Raw genomic sequence first — 18,551 nt, forward strand, 5'->3', positions numbered from 1 at the left:
GCTGGCCCTTCTACTGGTCTACGGAAGTAAGAATTAATGCTTAAGAATTAATGCTTTTTTTTCCTTCTTTCTAATTTTTTGACCAATTTTGCATGCTTTTATCTGGTAATCTGAACAACCAATTTGAAGACAACAAAATACAATAACAACCACTGCTGAATTCCTATCATCTTGTTTAGTGAAATTCTGTATCATTTCTAATATTTAAAAAAAAAATGTATTCTTTTTTTAAAAAAGAAAAAAAAAAACTAAAAATACTATTTTAATTTCCCTAAATAAAAATTCTAAACTAAACAAATGATTTTTAGAAATTTTATAAATATAATCTATTGTGACAAAATATTATAAGGAGAACTTTATTAACATCAGTGATCAAACTAGCAACCAAGGTTAAGGATTAAGGGGGAGATCTTGTTCATTATTCAAGACCAAGGCATACATGTCCACCTCTATATATGAATAAAAACATAATTTTCATATTTAACATTTTTTCATACTAAAATATAATTTATAATTTGCCTTTTTCCTGTTACCAAACTAGATAATTAAGCAGAATGATTAAAATGTAAAAGGAAGGAAGTAAACTGCTAGCAACAGCAAGCAATGAAGCTGGGGAGCAATTAGAATCACTAGCACATTGCTGATGGTAAACTGGTAAAACCATCTGGAGAACTGTTTGATGGCACCACTATCTTGGTGTCTTGAGGGGGCCTGATTCTAAGACCTTTGTGAGTACCAAAATCTGCAGGTATCCAGATTCCTTAAACACAGTGGTATATATTTCTCATTAAAATTAATATTTAAAAATGGCATATAGTATTTGCATATAACCTACACTCACCCTTCTGTATACTTTAAATCATCTCTATATTACTTATAATACCCAATACAATGTAAATGCTACGTGTACTGTTTTATTTAGGGAATAATGGCAGAGACAAAAGTACATGTTTAGTACAGTTACTGGTTCACTTTGTTTCAAATATTTTTTAATCCATAGCTGGTAGAATCCATAGGCACAGAAGACTGGCTATACTTATTCTTAGCTTAGCATACATTACTCTCATGGTAAGGAAATTTTAGAAAGCTTATATCCACTAAAAACATGTATGGCAATGTTCAGAGCAGCTTTATTCATAATGGCCAAAGCTGGAAATGACTCAAATGATCAACAGGATAAATTTTAGTACATTCACAAAATAGAACATATTCTACACAGCAGTGTAAAGAAGGAACTATAATGTTGCAAGATGAATACATATCACAGATGTAAATAAAGCTCAGCCAATAAAAAAGCCTGACACAGGGCCAGACTATAGTTCAGTAGAATAAGTGCCTATCTGGCAAGTGCAGGGTCCTGAGTTCAATTCCCAGTACAAAAAAAAAAAAAAAAAGCCTGACACAAAAGAGTGCAAATACATAATTCAATTTTTATAAGGTTCAATAACATGTATAACTAATCTACAGGGGAAAGAATCTATCTACAGGGATCAAAGTCACATTAGTGCTCATCTTTGTGGAAACACTATGGGAAGCACAGGAGGGAACCTTTGGGGACACTGGAAATGTCCTACTACTGACCTTGGTGCTATTTATACAGTAGAAAAATTCACCTGAGTCCTATTCCATCTTACCACTTACTGACTTCATGACCTTTAGCAAACAAATGGGAACACCTAAACCTGCTACTTTTCTCTACGTCATAAAGAAAATGGCTTACTATGGAGTTTATATTATGATGTGAAACACTAAAGAAACGGCAGCTATTATTGTTACCTGGTTTCTTATGCTTATCATAAGAAACACAGTAAAAGGATATATAGATATCAATAGTAAAAACTGGCAGCTGACAATCATGGAGGAAAATCAGATACAAGAAATTAAAATTTGGGGACTTCTGATGTCATGTAATAAAAGTAAAATGCTGAACACAACTCAACAAAAATTCATGGGCATAATATTTACTGAGTCATAAGAAGGGTAAATTATACTTAAGATGACATACTCTTAAAAGGTATGAATGTGCGTCAGACATTTAGAAAAGATCCCCAGTTTAAGTGGTTAAAAAAAAACCCCAAAACATCAAAAAGTTATCTTAGGTTATCTGGAAAGGGCAGTTATTCATTGAAAATATTTTAAGATCAATACAGTAATTTTGACTTCTATATAAAAACTTTGAAGTAGCTAATTTAAAGTTTTCCACATACATCATTTATTTAAGCACACAGCATAGAAAATAGTTCTAGTGAATGGGTGGGGTGTTTACTTACATCCTGGAAAGCTCAAACTGTACAGATTTTAATTTTAAAAAGCGAATTCTACATTCACATTAAAACTCCAGCAAGCACTTTTTATGTATATTATTTATGTACTTAACTTTTTCCTGTGATAAAAAACAAAATTATCTATTAATCATTTCTGCACATAAAAGCAGTAGCAGAAAGCTTACTAGAAAAACAAAAATGAGTATCAAATTTTACTAGAATATAAACTTTAAAAGTTTAAAATAATCTTAGCACAGTGGAGTACAGCATATAAGTAATCACAAAAGTATATTTTAGTCTCTGAATTTTTGTTTTCTCCAGCTTTTCTGGGTCACTGAACTTAATTCAAAATTCTACTCCTTATGTATAAAAGCTATTAAAACTTTAATATTAATTTAAAAACTACTACAACTCACAAATTATACAAGTGTTTTTATACTTTTCTTTGGTTGACTGAGAATTCACAACTACAAGTAACTGAGGTATTCACTGTTCAAATGAAAATATCTAAAATTAACTTTATATATTAATTTGTGCCAAACTTTTAAAAGTATAACATTTTGAAGTTAGTTTAGATCTTTATTTTCTTGAGCATTACACAGCATATTCCCAGAGAAATCAAAATAAAAGCCAGACTTCTGGCAAGTTCATTTTACCCTGAGCGTTAATTTTCATTTAAGCTTTATGTCTAAATGCTCATATTTAAATTTCCTAAAGCAAAATCTCATACCTAGTCGAGCAGTAATCAACGATATTGTGAATAAAATAAATGCATTAAGATGTTACAGTCCCACCAAAGGCAGTATGAAGTGCAGTTTTTACATAGATAGAAACTATAGTTTTAAACAATAAACCATAGCTTAATTATAACATGAATAGTTTTCATTATAACTGAAAAAGTTAAAATGTGAAGTTCCCTTAAGGGCAACAGGACTTTATATTCATGTTACATGGACTCTTTTACTAGGATTTCAAAAACAATATTTATGAAAAGCAGTCACTATGTGATGATAGAAACCATTTTAAGACTTGCAAATCAACTATTTTACTAAAAACACAAGTGTATATAGTAAATAGTAACTGGAACTGGGGGGAAAGCCAACATAATTGTTTGTAGCTAAAATAGGACAAATACTCTCTAAATTTTTAAATCTCTAGGAACTTTTTTAAAAGGCAAGTCATTTTTTTCCCAGTCTTTGAAAAAAAACAAACCACACTTGTGTTTGAGCAGAGAATAACTATGCCAAATTTAGCCCACTGTAAATTAAAATGGCTGTATTTTAAACCAGGTTTAAAACTATGCTTAATAATTAAAGGAAAACCATTTATGTTTAATATATTACACCATAATATGTTACAGTATGATTAGATTTCTGAATCTTTCAAGAATGCTGGCTACACTATTTCCCAACTTATCGTTAACTCTAAATAGAAAAATGAATCCTTCATGACAGTCTGCCAAAATTCCCTCTACTTTAGTCACCAATTTTGTAGTACTTGTTTTGGGGGAAGGTAAAACTTTTTTTTAAATGTTTTATAATGTATGTGAATGTGTGCAAGATATATTGCAATTTAAACAGATCTTAATCACAAATTCTGATGCTTGCATTAATTCCCTGTTTAAATAACTCACAAGTAACCAGCATTACTTTCTTGCACTGATGACTCTAAGTATACTCAATCTTTAAAGGCCAAACTCCAGGAGTCCAGAGTTCAGAGAAACGCATGCTTTACAAAAGGTAGGACAACGTTGCTTAATACAAAGAGGAGTAAAAGCACTCCAGTCCTCACACAGTGAAGTGAAGAATTAATTATTTTTATTCACAGAGTACAGTGCTTATACTTTAATCATTAACTCAAGTCATCAAAGGAGAGCTGAGAGGTAAATATTATTACCTTTATTTTACAAAGAAATTGAGATAACTGAGGTTTTAAGTATCGTGCCTATGACTTCCCAGCAAGTGGCCAGTTCATTTTCTTTTCACCTTATCTTTATCCATCCCCAAACTGGTTATAGCCTTTATCACTATAGCACTAGTCTTCTTTCAGTTGCTTAAAAAGCACACTTAAAAGTGGTGGATTTGAATGAATTAACTCAAGTGTAAACCGAGCCACATCCAGAATAATCAAACATTCACATGTACATCTCGGGGTGCTGTGGTATCAAGGCACCCCATGGCTGCATCAGTCCCACAGCCCTCAGCTCTGTACCACTACTGAAGCAGAAAGGCTTTCTGACTGCCAGTCCTAAGCAATCTGAGTGCTGCCCTGACAGTGATGCCTCTTTCTTGGAAATAGCACACACTCCCTCACTCCAAAGTCACTGTGAATACCTAACTTCCTCCTTTGCAGTCTCTTTCACGTACTGCTGAACGACACAAAAATCTATCCCCAGCAAAAAGTTTACACAAACTTAAAATATTTCACTGGCTGCAGTTCACCAGTGTGGCAAGGCATGGAAAACCACAGGCCTAGGCACATCTGTGGACACAGCCAATAAAGCCACACCAAAACACACTGGTGGTAGCCATTACTGCACTTGTTGATTTGCCAGTCCTAAATACCATCCAGAATTCTCATCAGCTTGCTCTAGCCAAGATTCTCTGCCCAGGCCATTCTATGACAACATGCCCCTAACCTGAACAATATTTTCTATGAGCAGGTGACACTGGCCAGTGTGCCGTACAATAAATACTTAGCACAGAAAGCTTGTTAATCATTCATTTCCCCCCATGTTTCCCTTTTTCCTTTTGCCACTTCTACAGGCTGCTGCTTTTACTCCTCTCTTCCAGTTCCTCTTCCACTCTTCAAGAAGCTCTCAGCTAACTAGTCTACACAATTCACTACACTCTGCTGCCTAGCTCATCTGTAAAACAGCTTTTATCATGACAAATTATTGCTCATAACTCCTTCAAAGATTTTATATTGTGAAATGAATCAATTCTTAACATATCTAACTTTTCAAGCCTAATTTGTATCATTATTTATCTCATTTCCTACTTTAGATGGGCACCAAAGAAGCAAATCATGCTCCATAATTAATCACAAATCAGACCAAGCCAGCCCTCATACTTCAAGCACATATACCAACTTGACCTCTGCTAGCATTTTTTTTTTTTTGCATAAATGTAACTGAGTTTATTATAGAGAAAGGTAACAAAATGAGTTTCAAGGAAGACGTGGAGACACAAACTGGATGTGAACCTGCTAACCACAGGCTTCAGCAGCCCTGCCATGGATCTGGACGATTTTTTCTCATCAAGAAATTGATCTTTCGAGCCATTTCCATGTTGTAGATCCGCCGGCAGGTTTCATAGCTTTTCCGCTGGCGGCGGCGGCAAGGCTTTTCATAATATCTTCGTCGCTTAATGTCCTCAATGAGCCCATCCATCGTGAGAATTCTGTTTAGTGTCCTGTATGCACCTTCCACGTTCCCATCTTGTGCCATCACAGTCCTGGCAATGAACTTCAGATGTTTTGCCATGATCTCAGATTTAAGTCTTCACTCTGCAGAACCATCCGCCATTCCTCTGCAGCGCGGGGTCCAGCTCCTTCCTCCTCTGCTAGCATTTTAATGTACTATCATACCCACACTTTAAAACTTCCAACCATTTCCCACTGCTTGCATAATGAAGTTCAAACTCTTCAACATAACCCAGATGCCCCATGTTTCATTGAGCATCTTTAATCTGAAAATTAAAATCTTCCAAAACCCCGAACTTTTTCAGCACTAACAGGACACTAAAACATCATACCCTAAGACCTTGTTTCCGGGGCTGGGGAGATAGCTTAGTAGTCTAAGCGTCTGCCTGGCAAGCGCCAAGCACCCAGGTTTGATCCCCAGCACCACATGCCATGCCAGCCACGGGGCATGCTGAGCTAGCCACTGAAACTGGGGGTGGTGGTGCATGCCTATAAGCCCAGCACTGGAGAGGCTGAGACAGGAGGATCATTGAGTCCAAGTTGAACAGGGAGGCCTTGTACCAAATAAATAAATAAATAAGACCTTGTTTCCACACACAGGTTTAAGGTATTAGAAAAAATTACCTTCACAGTATATGTCAGAGCCCTATAAAAAATCAACAATTTTCATGGTTAGTCTTGGGCCCATCCCCAATCTATCTCATTACACATGTGCAAATATTCCAAAACCCCTAGCACTTCTGGTTTTGCTCATTTCAGATAAGGGATACACAAGCTGCAAAACCAGGATGCATCTTGCTTTTTTTTTCCTGGTACTGGGGATTGAACTCAGGACCACATGTTTGCCAGGCAGGTGCCTATGCCACTGAGCTATTTTCCCAGCCCCAGGATGCATCTTGATTCTCTGATCACATTATCTCTTTGCTTTCCCTAACAGAAAATGTCCTGGCCTTCCTCTACCTACTTGTGTCATGTGTTCAGCCCAGATCTGCATAGGTCCCCATGATCTCTACTCCCTTCTGTAAAGGTTCTACATTCCCTGATTATCAATTCTGAGAAGTGAATCCACTTTGTTACACCAAATTTTCTTTATACTGCTTATTAGACTCTATCTTGCATTTTAGTTATATCAGTCCATATATCTAACTGTATAGTTTACATAGATACTAATACTTCATAACACAATGTCTTCCTTGAAATATTGTATTGGTTATAATAGACACCAGTAGGAACGTATCTATATTCTTGACAGAGGCCATCAAATTCTCTAACTGATAAATGTGAAACATAAACTCAAGCAAAATCACTAAACTTGGATTATAAAAAGGAAGACTGAAAGTGAAAAGCTCAGCACTTACAATTCATTGTACTCTGGTCAGATCACTTGTTTTTAATTACATAAATGATGACCACTTCTTCAGTCACTCTGGACACATTTCAATCCATTCCTGTCTCTAAATCTTACACTCCTAAAAGAAACTAATAACACTGCTTATCTTTAGTGCAGGCTTTATAAAATAAAGTTTTTGCTATACTCTTAAAAAATAAAAAATAAATCTTACACTCCTTCTATTCTCGCTTGTTCTTTCCTCAACTTCCATAATGAACTTTTTCTGAATTACCATAAACATACTCACATAGGTAGCATAATATAATATGCTATCTAAAAGGTAGAGCAGAGGGAGCCTGCCCCTTAGCTCAGTTCTTTAAGAGGCTGCTTCCACAAAGCAGTCAGGCTCAGGTTGCTGTGGTTCGATCCCCACAACTCAAGTCAGCCAAACCTGCCCTGAAGTCATTCGGAACAAAACAAAACAAAAAAAATCCTTCTGCCTTTGGGGCCTGGGACATAGCTCAGTGGAAAAAGCACTTGCCTGGCAAGCAAATGGACCTGAGTTAAATCCCTGGTTCCGCAAAGAAAAAAAAAAAAAAAAAAAAAAGGAGAGCAGAATGGTTATCCACAGGGCTGGTGCTACCCATAACTTTTGACTATTATTGAGCTAAACAGATTTTGTAAGGAATCTGAAATTTTTTTTTAAACTTTTAGTAAAATACACACTACGCTGGCATTAAGTACATTCACATAGTTATGCAACCCATCTCCAGAACTGTTTTCATCTCACAAAACTGAAACTCTGTATTAAACTTCCCATTCCCTCCCACCCTCTGCTCCCTACCCATGGTAGCTTTTTCTTTCTGTCTCTATGAATTCAACTACTCTAGGTACTTCTTATGAGTAGACTCATATGGTATTTGTCATTTTGTGACTTAGCTTTATGTCATAAAATATCAGAATTTCCTTCATATTTAAAGCTATAATATATATGTATATATATGTGAGATATATCTATCTATCTATAGATAGATAGATAGATAGATAGATAGATAGATATATCACATTTACTTATTCATGTATCCACTGATGAACATCTGGGCTGCTTCTATGTTTTGGTTATTGTGACTAATGGTGCTCTAGGAACACAGGTACAAAACTGAAGGGTTAGTTTTGAGGTAAATCAGAGTTACTCAATAAGAAGACAGAAGTACTTCAAAGTGAAAAAAAAAAAAAAAGACATCTTCCAAAGCAGCTGAAAATGAGAGACGTACCCCTTATTACAATAAGAGACAATTTTATTTATTTTTTATTTTTTATTTGTTTGGCAGAACCAGGAACTGAATTCAGGCCCTTGCACTTGCCAGGGAAGCGCTTATTCTACTGAGCCATCTCCCTGGCCCCTAATAGAGACAATTTTATAGGTATAAAAATATCATGGGCCCACAGCCACGCACAAAACAAAGTAGTGCTAATATAAATTCACTGATAAGTTTTGAATACCTGGCCCAAACATTGGTAACTATATGAGCAATACATATGTACATGCATATATGTATGCATGTATGTGTAAACATCCACATGCTGCCTCCTCTAACACTGCTTAGGAGAATCATTAATCAAATCCCTGCTATTGTTTGTCCTGGAGCATGCTAGCAAAAGCAGTCAGTTTTGAGAAAAGTAGAGCTTTCAACACAGCAGGCACTTGAATGTCAGATCTGGGGCTCATATTTCCTATCAGGTAACAACAACACTGCCTCTTGTCCTTTCTTCCCTGTGTTAGTTAGTTTTCCGTTACTGTAACAAAGTACCTGACATAATTTATAAAGAAGAAAGAGATCAGTGTGGTGATGTAAACCTATAATCCCAGCACTGCGGGAGGCTGAGGCAGAACTGCAAATTCCAGGCCAACCTGAGCAACACACCAGTTTAGCAAGACCCTATATCTCAACACAAAAAATAAAAAAAGAAGGGCCAGAGACTTAGTTCAGTGGCACAGAGCTCTCTTGCCCGGCAAGTCTGAGGTCCTGAGTTCAATTCCTGGTACGACAGACAGAGACAGGACAGAGACAGAGACAGAGAACGAGAACACTGGGGGGGGTAGTTTAGTAAAAAGGCAATGGATGATTCAATCAATGTCCAATATAAGAAGAGAAGGAGGAAGAGGAAAAGGAAGAAGACAAGGACAAGGAAGAAAAAAAGGAGAAGGAGGAGGGCAGAAAAGTTTGGGCTCATAGTTTTGGATCTTCCAGCCGTAGTGAGTCGGCCCCATTGCCAACTCAAAACAATGCCTGGCCTATGGTAAGCACTATGCAAGTTTTTTGTAGAAGGAAAAACAGGCATTTTTAAGTTCTATGGAAATAGTCAACACTGTAAAGACACAGTCAATTAAGCCTGGTGCCTCAAACAATTTCTGTGCTCATTCTTCAATACACATGCAAAACCACAAATTTAATTATCCATAACTAAAAAGTCAGTAAAACTGGCTTGCAATGATGTGGGGGCTTTACTGCTTTGTTAATTACTAATGAACTTTGTTTTAACAAAGAAAACATCAATCAGTCACAAATGCTTCTACTTAGTACTTAAAATATTATTTTCTGACTTCATGCTTATTTTATATCCTTTTAAGTAAGAGAACCCTAACTTGTCATATATACCATACAAAGGATAAGCTACATGATTTTCCACAATACGGGCCGATATAGAAGGGACAAAATAGACCTTAGGTCAAATTTTCTAATACATATTCAAATGCATTCTATTTAATAACAGATATTCAATACCATGTTTCTCATCAACATGTATTTTGTGCTAATGCTGCTGATTCAAAAACTTTAACTCTTTTGCTATGACATTAACTTCTGAATATAACTGGTATTTTTTTTTTAAAGCCCCTGTGATTCTTTTCCCTGACAAGGTTAAAAAAAGTTTGTGAAATACTCTTATAATTTACAGTATTTTTAAAATACTGTTATAAATATTATAAAATTCAACAGAAAATTTCACATGAAATCATCTAAACCTACCAATCATTTTCAAATGATTTATGTTTTGACCAAAAAATGGCATTGAAAATTCAAAATATCTTGATTTTTTAATTAGCCACACTCATGAAGTCACTTTCAACATTTGAAAATTAAGAGAATGCAAAACAACAAAAACTCTAAAACAGTCCTTTAGGGGCTGCAGGAAAAATCAAAGCTTTCCTTAATTAGCTTTTAAATCAATTTTTGCAATTTTCATAAAATTCAAAATAATCCAATAAACTATTTTCCTCAAGTCTGAAATATAAAAATATTGCATGAGTTCTTCCTGTTTACAGTAATAAAATTACTTTTATGTTGACATTTTTAGTTTAGTACTGTATTATCATTACTTTGAAGGAAATCCAAATAGCTTCTTTGACTGATTCAACATCTAAAAACACTTTTTTAATTTGATTATCCTAATAAGCTAACTTGCTTACCATAGATTTTTCACATGTTGAATTACTGCCAACCTTAGACATTTTAGAATATACTAGATACTGCAGGTGTGCCAGAACATACATTATAATATTAATATATTACTATTTAATTCTATTTGGGTTTTCAAATTTTTCTGCCTAGCCAATAAATTAAATACATGTCTATCTTTTTTTAAAAAACTATTTATTTAGTGTGTGTGTGTGTGTGTGTGTGTGTGTGGTCAGCTCAGCCCACCAGGGGGCGGGGCTGGCTGGCATGTGGTGCTGGGGGATTGAACCGAGGTCCCTGTGCTTTGTTTAGCTTAGCTTGTTCTAAGTAGGTGCTTTAGACCACTGAGCCATCTCACCAGCCCACATGTCTATCTTTGTAGAAACACACACACACACAGAAAATTTCATACTTACAAAATTTCAGTTGGAGTATTTTTAGACAAGCAGCAAAATTTACATAGATAGCAAACATACTGTTGAACACATACAAAATATAAACAATATCATTAGATAATTACATGAGATAATATTTGAGAAGTAACAGCTTTTATCTTTATTCTATTTCATCACAAGCACTAAGGAGGAGAGAGAAATATTTTGTATTCTCCCATGGTCAATAAATTTGAATTATTTCAGAGGTCACAGAAAATGCATTAATAATTACCTATAGCTATAATTCCAAGGGTTACTAAACATTAACTTGCATGGGACAAAGTTACTAGTAGAGTGGAAGTTTATTTCAATATTCCTTTAAACTTTGTTTTTATAAAAGAACAGAATTGTTAGGTCTTTTTCTGGTAATGAAGTCTCATTTTCTAAAAAAAAAAAAAAAAAAAAAAGGACTCAACATTAATTCATATGTGGGCCCATTTAATCTGTTGGTGGTGGTTTAAGCAGTAAAGCCCTTCAAGACGTAGAGGACTTGCTGGAGATGTTCACTTTTATCTCAGGCAAAAGGAGGAGTAAAATCCTGGGTGGAGGTGGCAGTGGAGGGGAGTTAGGTCTTCATTACCAGGTGGTTAAACCGTTTTCTGTCATATATAACATTCTTACTAGAATTGTACTTAAAACATTAACATAATGGATGAACCTTTCTACAGCTATCAGCATGCCAAAGATAATTCATAAACTTAAGTAACTGACTGATTTATATCTTTTTTTTTTTTTTTGTATTTTAGTAGGGGTCTACAGGGTCTCACTACGTAGATTGGACTCGTAGTGATCTGCCTCTGTTCAGCCTCCCAAGAGCTGAGATTACAGGTGCACGCCACCACGCCCAGTCATATCATCTTGAAATGAGTAACTGGCTCAGTATTCTAAGGGCAAAAGATCGCTACCTTCTCATCCATTAAGTACTTGAGTCTTAGGGTATAAGTTTCCACTATAAAGATTAAGAAAAAAGTGGAAGAGAAGACATTCAATATAAATTCTACAGGAAATGTATGTTTCAAAAACTCATTTTGGATTGATATCTTGTAACCTGGAACACTGTAATTCATATACAAAGGGTTGCCTTTAACCAGAAAACAAAGCCTTTTTATTCCCTATACAGTACAGTACTCTGTTAAAGAGCACTATAGTGTACTATAAAATTCAAAATTCCAAATTGGGGTATTAGGAATCTACATGTCCTCCACCTTGGCGTCTCCTACTGAATGTGGGTAGGGTTACATCAAGCCAGAGCAAAGTTATACTGGGAATGTAGGTCATGGAAGTGACTGGCAGAGATGAAGATGGTCTGTAAATGACTAAAGTCCAGGATTGGGATTGAAGTCTGAAGGCAGGTACCAAGCTTGGAGAGACAGCTCATGGGCAGGGCATAGGAAGTGCTGCAGCCTCCCTCCCCCGGCTACCTAACTCAGTGGCCACTTCTCTGCCCATGTCAGCCTCTGACTCTTTTTCAACTCCCCCTGCCACCTCCACCCAGGATTTTGCTCCTCCTTCTGAACATCTCCAGTAAGTCCTTTACTGCTTAAACCACCACCAACAGATTAAATGGCCCACACATGAATTAATTAATGCAGAGTACTTTTTTTTTTTTTTAAGAAAATGAGACTTCATTACCAGGAAAATGAGCAAGCTGTGTAGTGAAAGAGACTATCTCTCTGGCTGTGGGAGGAATACAAGGAAGAATACAAAAGTTCAACAGCAGGAAACAGAACGGAAGAGAACACCCTGGCTATAATTATAGTCTGACCAAAAAAAGTTAGGATTTTGTGCACCAAGGCTTGCTTAGTTAACAGAAACCCAAGTATTTGGAATATAAAATGTGGCTCTAAATTGTATTATTTTATTTTCTTTAAAAGTACTTAACTATCTCAAGAAGATATTTAATGTAAAGTAAAAAACATCTCAAGTGGGGTTAATGTTAATACACTTTTCAACAACTGACACCGAAATTGCAGTTTTGTAGTAAATTACAAATCTAAAAGTATCTCACATCTAAGTTCTTCCATCACACCTGGAAACATTTAAGCCTGCCATGCCATGTATGTTAGTACCTACAGCAGAGTCTAAAGATTAACCACATCTGAAAAATTAAATTATCATTTCATATAACTCCAGAGAATCACAAATAATGCAGTAGGGTTATTCCCCAGAATAAAAACAATACGTGTGACATGTGGGGATACAGGGACAAATGATTACCCCAAAGACCTTCACAGTTTTATCAAAGAATTTGTAAATGTGTCATGCATGATTTGTAAAGTTCTTTGCTCAGAGTTGACTTCAAATTCAGAAATATGATTTTTCAGCCAGATAAAATTTCAAAGCATTTTAAAAGACAAACAGTATAAATTTTGTTCAGAGGATTAAGGGCACAGCCACCCAACTACTGACCCAATGTGTACTATCTTCTCTTGCTAGGTTAGTAAACAACTCTCAGAGGACAAAGTCACTAACAGAGACAAAGTTTATACAAACAGGGGCTATAAGAACAAGAGGAGCAGAACAGCAAAACCTTGACTTCTACAAACACTTACAATGCTTGAACTTGTTCCAAGTACCATGTAAAATCCTATTAAAATGATGAATCACTCAGAATTTAGATTTAAGTACAAAGCACAAGCACTGTAGTTTTTCTCACCAATTTCTTGTGCTTGTTGCTTTCTGTTACTCTCCAAATTGCAGGGTTTGTTGATTTTTGTTGGCCAGGACGCAAATGAGCATCTATCTAGCCAACACCCCCCCCCCATTTTTAAGTGAAGCAGAAAGATACAGGGTGATTTGCCAAAGGTCAAATTATTTCTGAAGTATATAAGAAAAGGTGATGTTAAGCTCACTGTGCCAGCAAACAGAAGGGAAGCTTAAGATGAAAGACTATCAGGAAACTTAGTTCTCTTTCCCATCTTGCAAGATGGTGGGCGAAAAAAACTAAGAAGCCAGATACTAAAGAGAAGAAACCTAAAGCCAAGAAGGCTGCTGCCAGTAGCACTGGTAAAAAGAGTAAGGTGAAAGCAAAAATGTCCAAGAAAGGGCAGCCCCACTGCAGCCGAAATCCTGTCCTGGCTAGAGAAATTGGTAGATACTCCCGATCTGCTGTATTCCAGAAACTACACAGCTACTAAACTGGAGGTTGAGAAGAAAAAAGGACAAAGTTCTTGCTACAATCACAAAAACCAGTCAGTGGGGACAAGAATGGAGGTACCCAGGTAGTTAAGCTTCAAAAAATGCCTAGATACTACCCTACTAAATATGTGCCCTGAAAGCTCTTAAGCCACAGCAAGAAATCCTTCAGTCAGCATATAAAGAAACTTCAAGCTAGCATCACTCCTGGCACTGTCTTAATTATCCTCACTGGCTGTCACAGAGGCAAGAATGGTCTTCCTGACACAGTTGGCCAGTGACTTGCTACTTGTGACTGGGCCTCTTAGCCTTAATCGTGTTCCTTTATGAAGAACACACCAGAAATTTGTCCTTGCCACCTCTGTAATAAAAATTGCTATCACCAAAGTGAAAATCCCCAAACACCTCACTGATGTTAATTCAAGAAGAAGCTGCAGAAACCCAGACACCAGGAAGGCAAGATCTTTGACACAGAGAAAGAGATACCAGCTTTCAGAGCAATGTTAGACGGATCAGAAAGCAGTGGACTCAGAGATTTTAGCAAAAATCAAAGCTGTTCCTCAGCTGCGGGGCTACCTGCGATCTGTTTTTGCTCTGACAAAAGGAATTTATCCTCATAAACTGGTGTTCCAAATTTCCTACTAAGAATCTAATTAAATAACTGAACATTTAAAAAAAAAAAAAGAAAGAAAGATCATCAGAACCACCAGGACTCTGGGTTCAACCATCTTCTCAACACACCGAATCACGAGCTCTGTGCCCAGTCCACTGCCTGGTCCAAACCTGAAGAACTGCAGTGCTTGCTGTTTCTTCACTACAATTCCTCCCATCCTTATCACACATAATCTACTGGATTGTATACGTACTACTCTGATCAGGAAAGACTCGTATTGGTATTCACAAACAGAACTTTGTGGTTTCTTGTGATGTTCTGAAATGCACAAAAATCTGTTAATGGAATCCCATATACTCTACATTTTTTTTTCTTTTTTCACCAGCTCCTGCCCCACACCCTACACTTTTAACAATAAAATGTTTCATAAGGAGTATAACATTGTCATGTGTATTTCCTCTTTCGAAGCTGCAAAAACCCAGCTTTTCTGGCCCTGGCCACGCCACTGAACCTGCTACTCTGACCTGTGTGATGACTTTTTAATAACTGTTTACAACCACTGGGTGTAAATATCAAAGTGCTTGCTAAACATTATTTATCCTTCTTGCAACCTCCTTATAAAGACAGGCAAAACGAGACTGGTTAAAAAGTCTACATCTGCGTTTAACCCATTACTTTTATACCTATGAAAGTTTAAATTTCTAATTACTGATAACTATTAATCTGAATCTGAACTGATTGTATTTTTCTTTTAAAAATAAACAACATCACAAGAATTGTCATCTTTCCCAAAAGAAGGAACAGTGTTATCCTCCAGATATAAAAGATGCATGGAGTACAAGTTCCCACAGGCAGGCTGAGGTCTACACAGTCCACGATAGACCTTAGTAACCCAGGAACTCAAGCACTTTAACTCACAAACTAGCTGTGGCAAGGAGACAGCATGGAGGGGCAGAATTTAGAGAACCAAAACAAACCTAACAAGCCACTTCTGTACTCAAGCTGTTAAGGTGAGTTAGAAGCTTAACCTTCATAAATGGTAATGAAGCTCTGCTCCAGATGATTTCCATGTGCATCATCATGATGGAATTTCTAAGGTTCACGTGCTGACAGGTCAACAGACAGTCTCATCACAATTTTTTCACTATAAAGACAACATTTTAATAATCCCCATTATCAGCAATGCAAAAATATACTGGCATTCTCATCAAATTAACTGAAACAGCTTTTTAAAAATGTAAGATGGATTTTCCTCCACCATATCCCCCCTTGGCACTGGAGATTGAACTTAGGTCTTGGCGCTGTGCTACACCTCCAATCCTTTTTTAACTTTGAGACATTGTCTCTCTAAATTGCTAAATTGCCTATTGTGGCCTCAAACCCTCTTTCCTCAGTATCCAGACTGCCGGGATTATTGGCATGTACTACTGCACCAGCTTTAGCTCTTCTCTTTTAACCATCCTCCATCTACAACTGAAGGAACAGAGATGGTGGCACCTAACTTCTTACATTATAAACTTATACTGAATTCATACAAATTAGCTTTTACCTCAAAACTTAAAATATAGTATTATGAGTTGGACTTTTTTTAACCTAAAAGAAAAAAAAAAAAGAAGAAGCAGGGGGTGGTGAGGTGGTGAGGATATACCCTAAGCCTGCTAGAGTAGGGTGCATCAACACCTGTGCTAAGCCATCTCTGGGCTCACTTTAAGTAGGAGACATGACACCATAAAGATAGCACCTGACAGCTACACTTTTGCTGTCCTTCTGTGTGGTTAATTTGCATTACAGGAATTAAACTTTTTAGGAAAGGATTGTTTCACTAAATTAATGATAACTAATAATTTTAATTATTTTCAATCAGTATTTTCTGTCTATGCTAAATTGCTGAGGAAAAAAGTAAAAAATAGTATCTACTCACCTAGAGCTTACAGTCTAGTAAGAAATATTATGCAAACACACAGAGCTGTAATACAAAATGAGATGAATGCCTTAAAAAGAATGAAGAAACATACTATATGGATTGTAAAGCCTTGCAAAGACTAGACTAAGAGATGACCACAGATGAAGAAAAGGGAAATGGACATTCTCCGAAGAACAAACTCCTGAGAGCTAAAACTCAAGAAAGCCGAACAAAAGACTTAATTTTTATGCTAGAACACAAGTACCTGTGAGGAAATAAGGGAACATTAACTAGGCTACAGAGAGAACTAAGAAACTGGGAGCTGAATAGTGGTATGGTTACTGTGTTGTAACAATTTAAGTCTTCTTTTAATGCAGAAGATGAGCAGGATTCAGCCAAAGAACAGTAGGTTATTACAGTAGAGCAGGCACAATATAACAGAATCTATATACAAGTGGGCAGCTGAAGGGATGAAAAAGGATATCAATATTCATGGAATAGACTATATGGGCTGGCAGGTAAGCCCATTCAGAAGATGAGTGAAAAGAATCAAAATGTTGATGCTTTGAGCCTGCATGAGCTTCAGTGCCACTTAATGGCAAGAAATCTAGAGGAAGAACTGGTTTGGGTGGAGAAAGCAGTGAGTTTCACTTTGGTTGTACTGCACTGAAGGTGTACACAAGATAGAGAAAAATGTCAAGCAGTTAGGGCTTAAAAGAAAGGTCAGTCCCTGTGTGCAACTGGTAGATTTACATAACACAGTTTAATTCTGTTCTTCATCCCCTTGCACTCATGTATGTTGAAGACCTGAAGACTGGTCCTTGGGCACTATATCCTCACAGTATGAAAGGAGCATTTTCTAAACATATTCAGTGACCAGAAAAACTATCAATTCATGCATTATTGGGTATACAACAGGAGAAACTGAGAGTCTATGTTACAGAATACAGGAGCAAAGTGTTGCGATTTGCATGATCAAACAGAATACAGGAGCAAAGTGCTGTGATTTGCATAATCAAACGAGGCTTTGTGGAGTAACCTCTGTTGAGTTTCATTCAGTACCACTTCCAGTGATGCCAAATAAAACTAATCATGGAGGAGAAAAAAAAAGAAAGAAAGAAAGGTCAGGCTAGGGTTACAAATTTGAGAGCTACCTTAAATAAAGGTGATGGCAAACTGGAGAAGATTTCTAATAAAAAGAGTATACAGGTATAGAGGAAATAAAGGTTTTTTGTTTGTTTGTTTTTTGTTTTTTAAATGATTGCCCGTGTAGGGTAAAAAGAAAGGAAGAGCTAGCACTGCAGAGGACTGGCCAGAGATACTAGAGTACAACTAAAACCAAGCTCAGCTCAACTTAAAAGTAATTCATTGGTACCTATAATATGTCAGCATTACAGTTAAAGTAAAAGTAAGTAGCAAACAGTATAGTTCCTCCTTTGAAAATGTGATGTTGTTTGTGCACCTGCCTAGCATGAAGAAGAACCTGAGTTCAATTCTCAGCACCACAAAAAATAAACATATAACAATGTGATGTCAAGTAAATCAAACATACAAACAAAAATATTTGCAAAAAATAATTCAGTGATCAAAACATAGTATTAAGCTAATTTGACACTTGAAAATGTGTTTGTGTATAAGATGGAAAATATTCTGGAAAACTGTTACAAGAAATGCCTCAAGAATAAATTTGAAGATGGTAGCAACCATTAAAGTTATTGACATGAGATCCCCTAACAGCTAAAATAACCAAACTGTTTGGCATATTAACAGATGCACTTTAGAGAGGTGGAGGGCGATTAGTAAACTGGGTATAGAAGGACATTTCCTTAACCTGACAAAAGGTACTGGTGATCCTAATATGTTCTGGGTTGGTCCAATTACAGTCAAATGTACTTCCTAACTTTTACTTATAAAGAGACCACATGTGCAATCAAACCAGCATTCCATCAAATACTAAATTCTGTCTAACCCTAAGGAAAAATCTTTGTTAT

At 36.3% G+C, this 18,551-nt stretch overlaps 1 protein-coding gene and 1 pseudogene across 4 annotated transcripts in view; both read right to left on the reverse strand.

Moving 5' to 3' along the window:
• The window catches only part of Ncoa2 (nuclear receptor coactivator 2), a 375,936-nt gene that overhangs the window by 284,782 nt on the left and 72,603 nt on the right, over positions 1 to 18,551 (reverse strand). The gene's annotated exons all lie outside the window — the stretch shown is intronic.
• Positions 5,386 to 5,781, reverse strand: LOC101589698 (annotated as a pseudogene).

This window comes from Octodon degus, unplaced genomic scaffold, assembly GCF_000260255.1.
Source record: "Octodon degus isolate 3935 unplaced genomic scaffold, OctDeg1.0 scaffold00091, whole genome shotgun sequence".
NCBI lineage: Eukaryota > Metazoa > Chordata > Mammalia > Rodentia > Octodontidae > Octodon > Octodon degus.